Here is a 10,632-nt window from a genome sequence, read left to right as displayed (position 1 = left end):
AAGCTACCAGGCCAAAGACCCAACTATGAAGAAATACCTGGACCAGACACAGGCACCGTTACGCCACTTTTCAGAAATACAGATCCAGCACATACCTCGGGAACAAAACGCCCGGGCAGACGCCCTCTCAAAGCTCACCAGCACCAAGCCCGGAGGCAACAACAGAAGTCTCCTCCAGGAAACCTTACAATCTCCCTCCGTGCTAAGAGGGGAAGAAACGCTAAATATATCCAGCCAACAGCAAGAGTGGATGACCCCCATACTCAACTACCTAAAGTCGGGAACTCTCCCCGCCGAAAGAAAGGAAGCTAAAAGACTCACGAAAGACGCCCAGAATTATACACTAATTCACGACGTATTATACAGAAGAGGATTCTCAAATCCCCTCCTTAGGTGCATCCCGACCTCAGAAACAAAGAACGTCCTCGAAGAAGTCCACGGAGGCATGTGTGGGAACCATCTCGGAGCTCGGGCACTGTCCAAGAAAGTAGTCCGAGCCGGGTTCTACTGGCCGACCCTGCAAAGAGACGCAACGGAATTTGTGAAAATATGCCCCCTGCCAAAAACACGCCAATTTTCACAAGGCACCACCCGAAGACCTTATCAGCATCACCGCACCATGGCCCTTCGCAAAATGGGGACTTGACCTACTCGGCCCGTTTCCCCAAGGACCGGGGCAAGTCAAACACCTCATAGTAGGGGTCGACTACTTCACGAAGTGGATAGAAGCCGAACCCTTAGCCACCATTACGGCTCAGAAAAGTCGCAAATTCCTATACAAAAACATTGTCACAAGGTTCGGAGTCCCCTACTCCATCACAACAGACAATGGAACACAGTTCACAGACACAAATTTTCAGAACTTGGTGGCCGAACTGAAAATCAAACAGCAATTCACCTCAGTCGAACACCCACAAGCCAATGGACAAGCAGAGGCTGCAAATAAAGTTATCTTGGCCGGGTTGAAACGGAGACTCCAAGAAGCCAAAGGGGCATGGGCCGAAGAGCTTCCCCAAGTGCTATGGGCATATCGGACAACTCCACACTCTACAACGGGTGAATCCCCATTCCGACTAGCCTACGGGATGGAGGCAATGATTCCTATCGAAATAAGAGGAAGGGTCACCTAGAACCATCTTCTACAACGAAAAAGATAACCCGCAGGAACAAAGGGAAGAACTCGACCTCCTCCCCGAGGTCCGAGAAAGAGCCCGAATCCAAGAAGAGGCCTTAAAACGGCGAACGGCGCTCAGGTACAATCGGAAAGTTATAAAGCGAAGCTTCTCCATTCACGACCTGATTCTAATCCGAAATGACATCGGAACACAAAAGTCGGGAGAAGGAAAGCTAGCTGCAAATTGGAAAGGACCCTACAAGGTAACAGAAGTCTTAGGGACAGGCTACTACAAAATATCCGACCTAGAAGGCAATGAGTTGCCCAGGGCCTGGCACGCCTGTAATCTAAGACGATACTACAGCTAGAAAAATTTAACCCGAGGTGTACTCTTTTTCCCTACAAGGGTTTTTAATGAGACGCCCGGTTAAATAGAGACACCCGACCTAGTCAAGGGTAAACACTTTGTAAATATTCTTTCTTTTTTAATACTAATCAAATTTTTCTATTTTCCTTTCTCTTTCCTCATGATGAAACAAATCCTAGAAAGTACCCCGCCAAGGCGCATTAATTTATGCTCGGCAAAACGCAAAAAATCATTTGCCAAAAGACCTCACAAGGTCGGCAAAGATAAAGCGACGAGGTTCAAATTAATGTGAGAAGTTATAAAGTAACTCTGAAAAGGCTCAAAAAGCCAAATAAAAAGAGATTACAAAAATAACTTAAAAGGCCGACCGACGACTAGGTCGGACCCAATAAAAGGAGGTACTCGAAACGTTCGAGGTCCGAGAAAAGGCCCGAACAAGGGTAAAACAAAAGTTCCAAGCGCTAGCTAAAAAGTTGTTATCCAAAAACAACTAAAAAGCATAAAAGCGGAACAAAAATCAAAAAGCCCAAACAAGGGTAAAACCAACGTTTCAAAAGCGCTAGCTAAAAAGTTGTTATCCAAGAAAACAACTAAAAAGCATAAAAGCGGAACAAAAAGTCAAAACAAAAACGCCGCATAATAAGCTAAAAAAGTTACTACAAGTAGCTAAAAGCAGAAAGGCGTCCAAAGTGTTCACAGAAACCATCCAAAAACAAAAGAGCCCACAGGTCGGGCAAAAAACCAAAATAAAAGACTACAGAGAATCAAGCTCCTTTCCGGTCTCCACATCGGTAGAAGGCTGTGGAGGAAGAACCATAGAAATCGGGACAGCCTTGACAGCACCATCATCTCGAGTTGAAACCTCCACACCAGAACCCTCCCCGGCCAAATGTGAAGTCGGGTTCGCAACCGGAACGTTGGGTCGGACACCGGAACTTTAGGGTCGGACACCGGAACCTCATCCTCGTTGGGAGCAGGAACAATCTTTCCCTCCACCACAACGTTATCCGTACTAAATAAGCTCAGATCCAGGTCGGGAGCAAGAACCCGGACCTGATCCTTCAAATTTGCAAACATAGCATCCATACCCTTGGCCACATGACCTTCCAGCTCGTAAAAATCATCCTGAGCAGATTGCAACCTCTCCTTCGTCTCCACAAGCTCGGCATATATCCGAGTATAATTCTCCGTCGCCGCCTTCGCCATCTCCTCAGATGCTTTCGCCGCCGCCACAGCCGCGGTAGCTTTAGCTTTCTCTTTCTCCAAAGAGGCCTCCAGCTCAGTAATCCTGGCAGCCTTCAGCTCACTAATCTTCTCGAGCTCAGACTGAGCCTTCTCAAGTCGGGAGCTGGTCGCGCCAATGGGGGATTTCTTGAACTCCCGGGCAATAGCAGCATGAAGACTGGCCATCCGGACACAACTCCGCGCCATATACTGAAAATGGTGCTCCATAGACACGTCATCAGTAGAAATAAAAGTCTGAGGGAGAATATGCTGTTCAATCCAACCAAGAGCATCAAAATCCTTATCGTTAAAACCCGCAAGCTCCTGAGAAGTCTTCTGCTTCTTGGGAGGAGGACCCGAGAACGGAGGAGGAGAAGAGGTAGCAGGCCCAGAGGTCGGAGGATCTTGATTTATAGCTCGGAACTCGGGAGTCGGAATAGTCTTCGACCGAGTCTGAACACCCACGGTAGCCTTCTTCGGAGAAGATTGGGCAGAAGCCCCCCCGGCTTCGATATTTCGAGCAGCCACAGACTTCTTCGTCCGACGAAGGAACTTCATGGAATCCGCCTGAGAAGACATCTCTGCAGAAACAAAAGAAAAGGATTACCACAACAGAAGTTCCACCAAAAACAAGCAAAACCAAAATACTAAAAAGAAGAATCTCGGAGAGGTCGGGAAACTACCTAACTCGGAACGGAGAAGGCTTGGATCTCCCAACATTTTCTTCGTATCCAAGTGAGGTGCCCGACCCCATAAACTGCTCACCACACCCACAAAAGCCTGCTCAACCTCATCTAGACTCTCAAAGGTATACTTAACAGACACTACATTCTCCTGCCAACAAAGAGGAAAAGAAGGCTCCCCACTCTCATCCAGAAAGAAAGGTCGGACGTCTCCAGTAGCCCGGACCTTGAAATAAAAGTTCTTGAAATCGTGAAAAGACTCATCATAAAGGGTACAAAACTTCTTTCCCTGGTTAGCCCTAAAAGAGACCCAAGACACCTTCCCTCCACCCGACCCCGGCTTCGTCAACACAAACAAGTAGGAAAAAAGAGAAATAGAGGGAGCGACGCCCAAAAACTGACACAAAAGTTGGAACAGCTTTAAAAATGCCCAAGAATTTGGATGGAGCTGCGTAGGGGCAAGGTTACAAGACCATAACACCTCGGACTCCAGGTCGGTAAAAGGAAGTCGGACATTCAGCTTAGAGAAGAAACAATCATAAGCATAGAAAAAGAGCTTCTCGGAACTATCTAACGACGGGAAGCACACTCTCTCCTCGGAATCCGGGGCTACTAGTTCATAATCCCTCTCAGACTCTCTATTCTCACATACGCTACAGTGCCTACGGAACCTAGCCAAATATTCAGAATCTACCACAGAAGGGACTTTTAGAGGAAGAGGGTCTACCCAACCAAGACCACTTGGAATCTTGGTCGACATCGCCTGAAGAACCTTTCGAGACATAAAACTCTTACCTACAAAGAAGAGATACAACAGCAAGCAAAAATCACGTAAAGCAGACAGCAAAAAACCCGTTCAGCCGAAGCAAAAACCCAACAAAGAAAAATACGGCAACCCGGAATAAAGTACCAGAAAAACAAAAAGAGCCCCCCCATATACAAACAAAGCAATGGCGGCGCCTCTGTTCGGGGCAACCCAGGTATAAAGAAACAGACAAGAGCCACACAAAGAACAGAAGCATATGATCACAAGAAATAGAAACAGAAGAACAAACCTGGAAAAAAGAAAACGAAGGCGAAGAGCTCCAAAGCAAGGAAGAACGAAGCGGCGGCACAGAGGAAACCCCGGAAAGACACACGGAAAGATTCGGGGAAGAAGAAACAAAGAAAGAGAAGCGATGCTCGAAAAAAGGAAATGGCGAAAAACGAGAAAGGAACAGAATAAACAAAGAAAAAGGAAGGGAGCGAATAAATAATGCCTTCACAGAGCCCGAACGGAAATCGAGGAGAAACGGTAAAATGCAATAAAATGCAGAAACGGCCATTTTTGAAATTTGAAAAACTACTATGCCCGAGCTCGACCTCCCAAAAAAGGACGAACTCGGGCAGGGGCACTGTTCATACCCTGATCGGGCTCCTCATACTCGGTCAATCCATGAAAGGTCCGACCTCATCCAAAGGCCCACGCCTAAAAGGTCGGACCTCGGACATCATAGCAAGGAAGGACCATCAAAAGGAACGCAGCCCAAAACCTAAAGGCCGAAATAGGCCTAGAAGAGGCGGTTCCGCAAAGATAGAGATAAAACTCCCAAAAGATAAGATAAGATAAGAATATCTTATCCAGGGAAGATCACGGCCAACTACTATAAATACACTGGAGCACCCAGGTATGGCATTCATTCCACATTCTACACTTATCTGCTTGGACCCATGCTAACTTAAGCATCGGAGTGTCATTGCAGGTACCACCACCAACCACTCCACAAATCAAGCTCGGGTCCCTGACCCTCACCTCGGGCCATCCCAAGACGACCGAGCTACACGTTTCAGGTAACCCTCGGAACAGAGGGTATACAGATACTACTCCCATATGAAGCAGTAGTGGGGTTAGCATATGACCCCAGAGTCCTCCTGAACTGTTCATTTCCACTTAATTCCATGATGGAACAAGGGAGATGATATGTATGTTGATATTATTTATTTAATAAAAATAAAATAAAAATGGAATAAATAAAAATGAAATAAATAAAATAAAAAAAGAAATTAAAAATATTTTGTAAAGATTTTCGAAAAAAAATTTTGAAATTGAAATTTGAAATTTTTATATAAAAAATTTCGAAGTTATAGTTTAAAATTAGTTAGAAAAGATATATTTTTTTTTTGAATTTTGAATTTTATGATGAAAGAGAAAAAAAACACACAAAAGACACAAGACTTAAAATTTTTAGATTTAATGCTCCTTATTTTCGAAAATTTTGGAGGGAAAACACCAAGGAACACCAAACTTAAAAATTTTAAGATTAAAACACAAGAAAGACTCAAGAACACCTTGAAGATTCACAAGAACACCAAGAACAAAAGAAAGAACACCAAACTTAAAAATTTTAGAAAACCAAGATAAATTTTCGAAAATTAAAGAAAGATCAACAAGAAAACACCAAACTTAAAGTTTGGCACAAGATTAAATTAAGAAAAATTATTTTAAAAAAAAAATTTAAAAAGAAGATGCCCAATTGCCAAGAACATAAGCCAACGCTATAACCAACTGAGCTAAAAATGTAATGTATTTTAAAGATGTATTATTTTTATGGATAAAAGTATAATTTTTGAAAGTTAATATTTTGAAAAAGCACAAGAAAAACAAGAAAAGACACAAAACAAGAAAAACTCAAGATCAAACAAGAAAAATAAACAAGAACAACTTGAAGATCAATGAAGAACAAAGAACACAAGTTCAAAAATTTAAAGAAAAATATAAAATATGCAATTGACACCAAACTTAGAACAAGACACTAAACTCACAAAAAGAATTAAAAATTGATAAAGAAAAATAATATTTTTGAAAAATTTTTTAAAAAGGGATAATAAAAGATGCAATTTTAGTAAAAAAAAAAAAGATAAATTCTTCCTAATCTAAGCAACAAAATAAACCTTTAGTTGTTCAAACTCGAATAATCCCCGGCAACGGCGCCAAAAACTTGGTGCACGAAATTGAAAATCACAATTCTTGACAATTCCGTACAACTAACCAGCAAGTGCACTAGATCGTCCAAGTAATACCTTACGTGAGTAAGGGTCGATCCCACGGAGATTATTGGTTTGAAGCAATCTATGTTTATTCTATTAATCTTAGTCAGGGTGTCAATAAGGTTATTTGGATTTAATTGTAAGAAGTAAAAGTGTTTAGAATAAGTAATTGTTACTTTATTAATCAAGAACATGTTGGGGTTTTGGAAATGCTTTGTCCTCTTACTTCAACTCTTCCTTGAAATCCTTTTCCACACGCAAGGCTCCTTCCATGGCAAGCTGTATGTAGGGTGTCACCATTGTTAGTGACTACCTCCCATCCTCTCAGTGAAAATGGTCCAGATGCTCTGTCACAGCACGGCTAATCAGCTGTTGGTTCTCGATCATGTTGGAATAGGATCCATTGATCCTTTTGCGTTTGTCATCACGCCCAGCAATCGCGAGTTTGAAGCTCGTCACAGCCATTCAATCCTTGAATCCTACTTGGAATACCACAGACAAGGTTTAGACTTTTTGGATCCTCAAGAGTGGCCGCCATCAATTCTAGCTTATACCACGAAAATTCTGATTAAGGAATCTAAGAGAAGCTCATTCAGTCTGATGTAGAACGGAGGTGGTTGTCAGGCACACGTTCATGGATCTGAGGAAGGTGATGAGTGTCACGGATCATCACCTTCTTCATGCTTCTTCATGTTTAAGCGCGAATGAACATCTTAGGTAGGACCAAGTGTGTTTAAATGGAAAACAAAGGTAATTGTATTAATTCATCGAGACGCTGCAGAGCTCCTCACACTCAACAATGGAGTTTAGAGACTCATGCTGCCAAAAGGTACAAATTTCAGATCTAAAATGTCATGAGGTCCAAAGTTAATCTCTAAAAGTTGTTTAAATAGTAAACTAGTAACCTAGGTTTACAGAAAATGAGCAAACTATGATAGATGATGCAGAAATCCTCTTCTGGGGCCCACTTGGTGTGTGCTGGGGCTGAGACTTAAGCTTCTCACGTGCCTGGGGCTATTTTGGGCGTTCAACACCAGGTTGTAACCTGTTTCTGGCGTTGAACTCCAGCTTGTAACCTGTTTCTGGCGCTGGACGCCAGACAGCAGCATGATACTGGCGTTGAACGCCAGTTTACGTCATCTATCTTCCGCCGCTGAGAGCGTGCCAATTGGACTACTGTAGCTCCAGAAAATCCATTTCGAGTGCAGGGAGGTCAGGATCCAACAGCATCAGCAGTCCTTTTTCAGCCTAACTCAGATTTTTGCTCAACTCCCTCAATTTCAGCTAGAAAATACCTGAAATCACAGAAAAACACACAAACTCATAGTAAAGTCCAGAAATATGATTTTTGCCTAAAAACTAATAATATTCTACTAAAAACTAATTAAAACATACTAAAATCTACATGAAATTACCCCCAAAAAGCGTATAAAATATCCGCTCATCAGTACACGTGACAAGCGGCACGTGACCAACTTAAAGGCAATACGCTAAGCTGAAAGGGGCCCAAATCCAACTCATTTCTGATGCTTTTGAACCCAAGGATTGCAAGGGAATGGAGGGAGTAGTCATAGTATAGTTTTCATCATGTTTTAGGTTAGAATTTTAGACAGAGAAGCTCTCTTTTCTCTATAGAATATAGGGTTGTTTAGGTCAAATTTTCTTAGATCCAACTCTTAATTCTTGTTTTGATTTAGTTTTCCCTTTTAATTTCTTGTTGTTACATCTTTACTCATCTAGTTTTACTTGTCATTTCCTTTATTTTGTTGCTTTTATGTTCATGCACTCTTATTGATTTCAATTTCCTTTTAATGCAATTTTATGTTTCCATGTCTCTTTATGTTTATCTTAACTGCCATTGTTGATGTTTTTTATTGCACTCTAGGTGTTTGATAAAATGTTTTCACTAGTTATAGAGTAGTTTTTTCACTCTTGGCCTAGGCTAAGGGAATTGGGTGACCTTGAGTCATTGGGTCTCATTGAATTTGTGATTTGAGAACCCTTAGTGGTCAATTTGATACCCATTAACGCTAGCCTACTACTAAGTCAATTAGTAGTTAGGTTAGGACTTATAGGTTGATGTTGGTCATGCCTATTTGACGTACTTCTAAATAGGTTGGTCCCTCATAATTATTAATATATGGTTTGTAGACAAGGATGGTGATCTCAATTTCCATGCCTTAGCCAAGAGTTCTTTCTCTTTCCTTTATTAGTTAATTGTCATTTACTTTCTTGTTATTTAATTTTTTGCCATTCACCAAATCAAGCCCCCCTTGTTCCTTCATAGTCAATAATTAACCACTTTATTTCAATTCCTTGTGAGACGACCCGAGGTTTAAATACTCTCGGTTTATTTTCATTGGGGTTTGTACATGTGACAACCATATTAAAACTTTGATTGAGTGTTATTTGTTGGTTGGGAACTATACTATCAACAGAATTATTTGTGTGAAATTCCTAACCGACAAAAAACTCCATCAACTATCTATATGCAATCTATCTACATGCATGCAACTACTTGGTCAAAATAAATCGATTCCCAAGAAAGCATGTATGAACATAAGGGCTAAAGCAATAATAATCAAATCAAATCTACAATTGAATTGAGTTATTGAAAAGAATTTAACAACTTGCAAGAAGGAGATAATAATTGGTGGAAACATAGAATTGAGCAATCGAACCCCTCACTAGATGTGTCTACGCTCTAATCGCTCAAGTGTATATGGTTGATTCACTCAATTCTCCTCTAATCATGCTTTCTAAGATTTGTTTTTCATCTTACAATCAACAATTATTCAATGCATGCATACACATATCATGAGAACTTTTCACAAGATTGTAATGGGGCTAGGTTCATGGTAAGGATATATATGGCTAATTGAGCTTGAAATTTGCATCTTTGATTAACCTAACCTCTCACCAAACACATATAAAAACATATATAATTCTAATACAACATATAGCTACCTATAATTCTCAGTTTTTCACACACTCATGCATTTTCTTTTTAATCACAACACATGTGCATTGTTATAATTACGTTACTTTGGGGCATTTTGTCCCCTTTTTATTGATTTCTTTTTCTCTTTTTCTTTTCTTTTTTTTCTTTTATATTTTTTTCAATAACATATATGTACAAAAGATGAATGCATATGGTTTAAACATTTAATGCATGAGTATGTATCCAATTTCCAAGATTTTTAATAAAACTACAAAAGACATTTTTATCTCACCCAATGTTCCCAAATTTTTCATACTTGAATGATACACACTCTCACTAGCCTAAGCTAATCAAAGATCCAAATTAAGAACATTTATTTTTTTTCAATTAGGGGTAGTGATGTGTTAAAATTTAGAACAAAAGAAATTAAAATAGGCTCAAAATTGGTTAACAATGGTAGATAAAAGGGTAAGGCCATTTGGATAAGTGAGCTCAAATGAAATAAAGGCCTCAATCATATAAATGCATTCATACGCCAAATAATGGACATAAAGAATCAAACAAATCAAAGATTACAATCATAGAGAGAGAATAAAACACAAAAAGGAAAATAGCGGTTATATGATGCAACCATACAATTAGGCTCAAAAACTCACAAGCTTATGTGTTCTTAGCTCAAAAATATTTTCCACAATATATAATTCAAGCAAGTTCAATGAAAAAAAATTTACTCAAATCAATTGGGGTGTTTGAGCATAAAAGAAACTTGTAGGTTAAGATAGACAAACAAGTAGTAAAAAAGCATAAAAGAATTCAAGCAATAATCAAGCAAATGTGAAATGGATAATGAATGGACATTGGTTGATGTGCAAGAGAACTTAATGGACCAAATGAAATATGAAATTTACACATCAATCAATGATAAACTTTGAAGTTTAGTTCGCATCACCTAATTGACGTATAAGGTGGAACATGGGTGCTATGCAACTTAGGAAAATAGAGATAAAAGTTAAAATCAATCACATAGCAAGCATGATCCATATAGATTAAGAATTTTAAAAAGATGTCCCTAGGTGAGCTTACAATCCAATTTCACAAACGAGGCATTATGCCAAAATGACTAGTTTCAAGTATGTGTAGAGCACATAGTTAGACAATTAAGGGTCAAAATGTCATTAAGACATAAGCATAACCTTGTAATTAAGCCAAAATCAATATGGAAGCATATGATCAAGCAACACAATGCATTAAGATAAATGCACCACATCAACCATCA

The sequence above is a fragment of the Arachis stenosperma genome, chromosome 3, assembly GCF_014773155.1.
Source record: "Arachis stenosperma cultivar V10309 chromosome 3, arast.V10309.gnm1.PFL2, whole genome shotgun sequence".
NCBI classification, from domain to species: Eukaryota; Viridiplantae; Streptophyta; class Magnoliopsida; order Fabales; family Fabaceae; genus Arachis; species Arachis stenosperma.
This window is presented reverse-complemented; position numbering follows the sequence as displayed.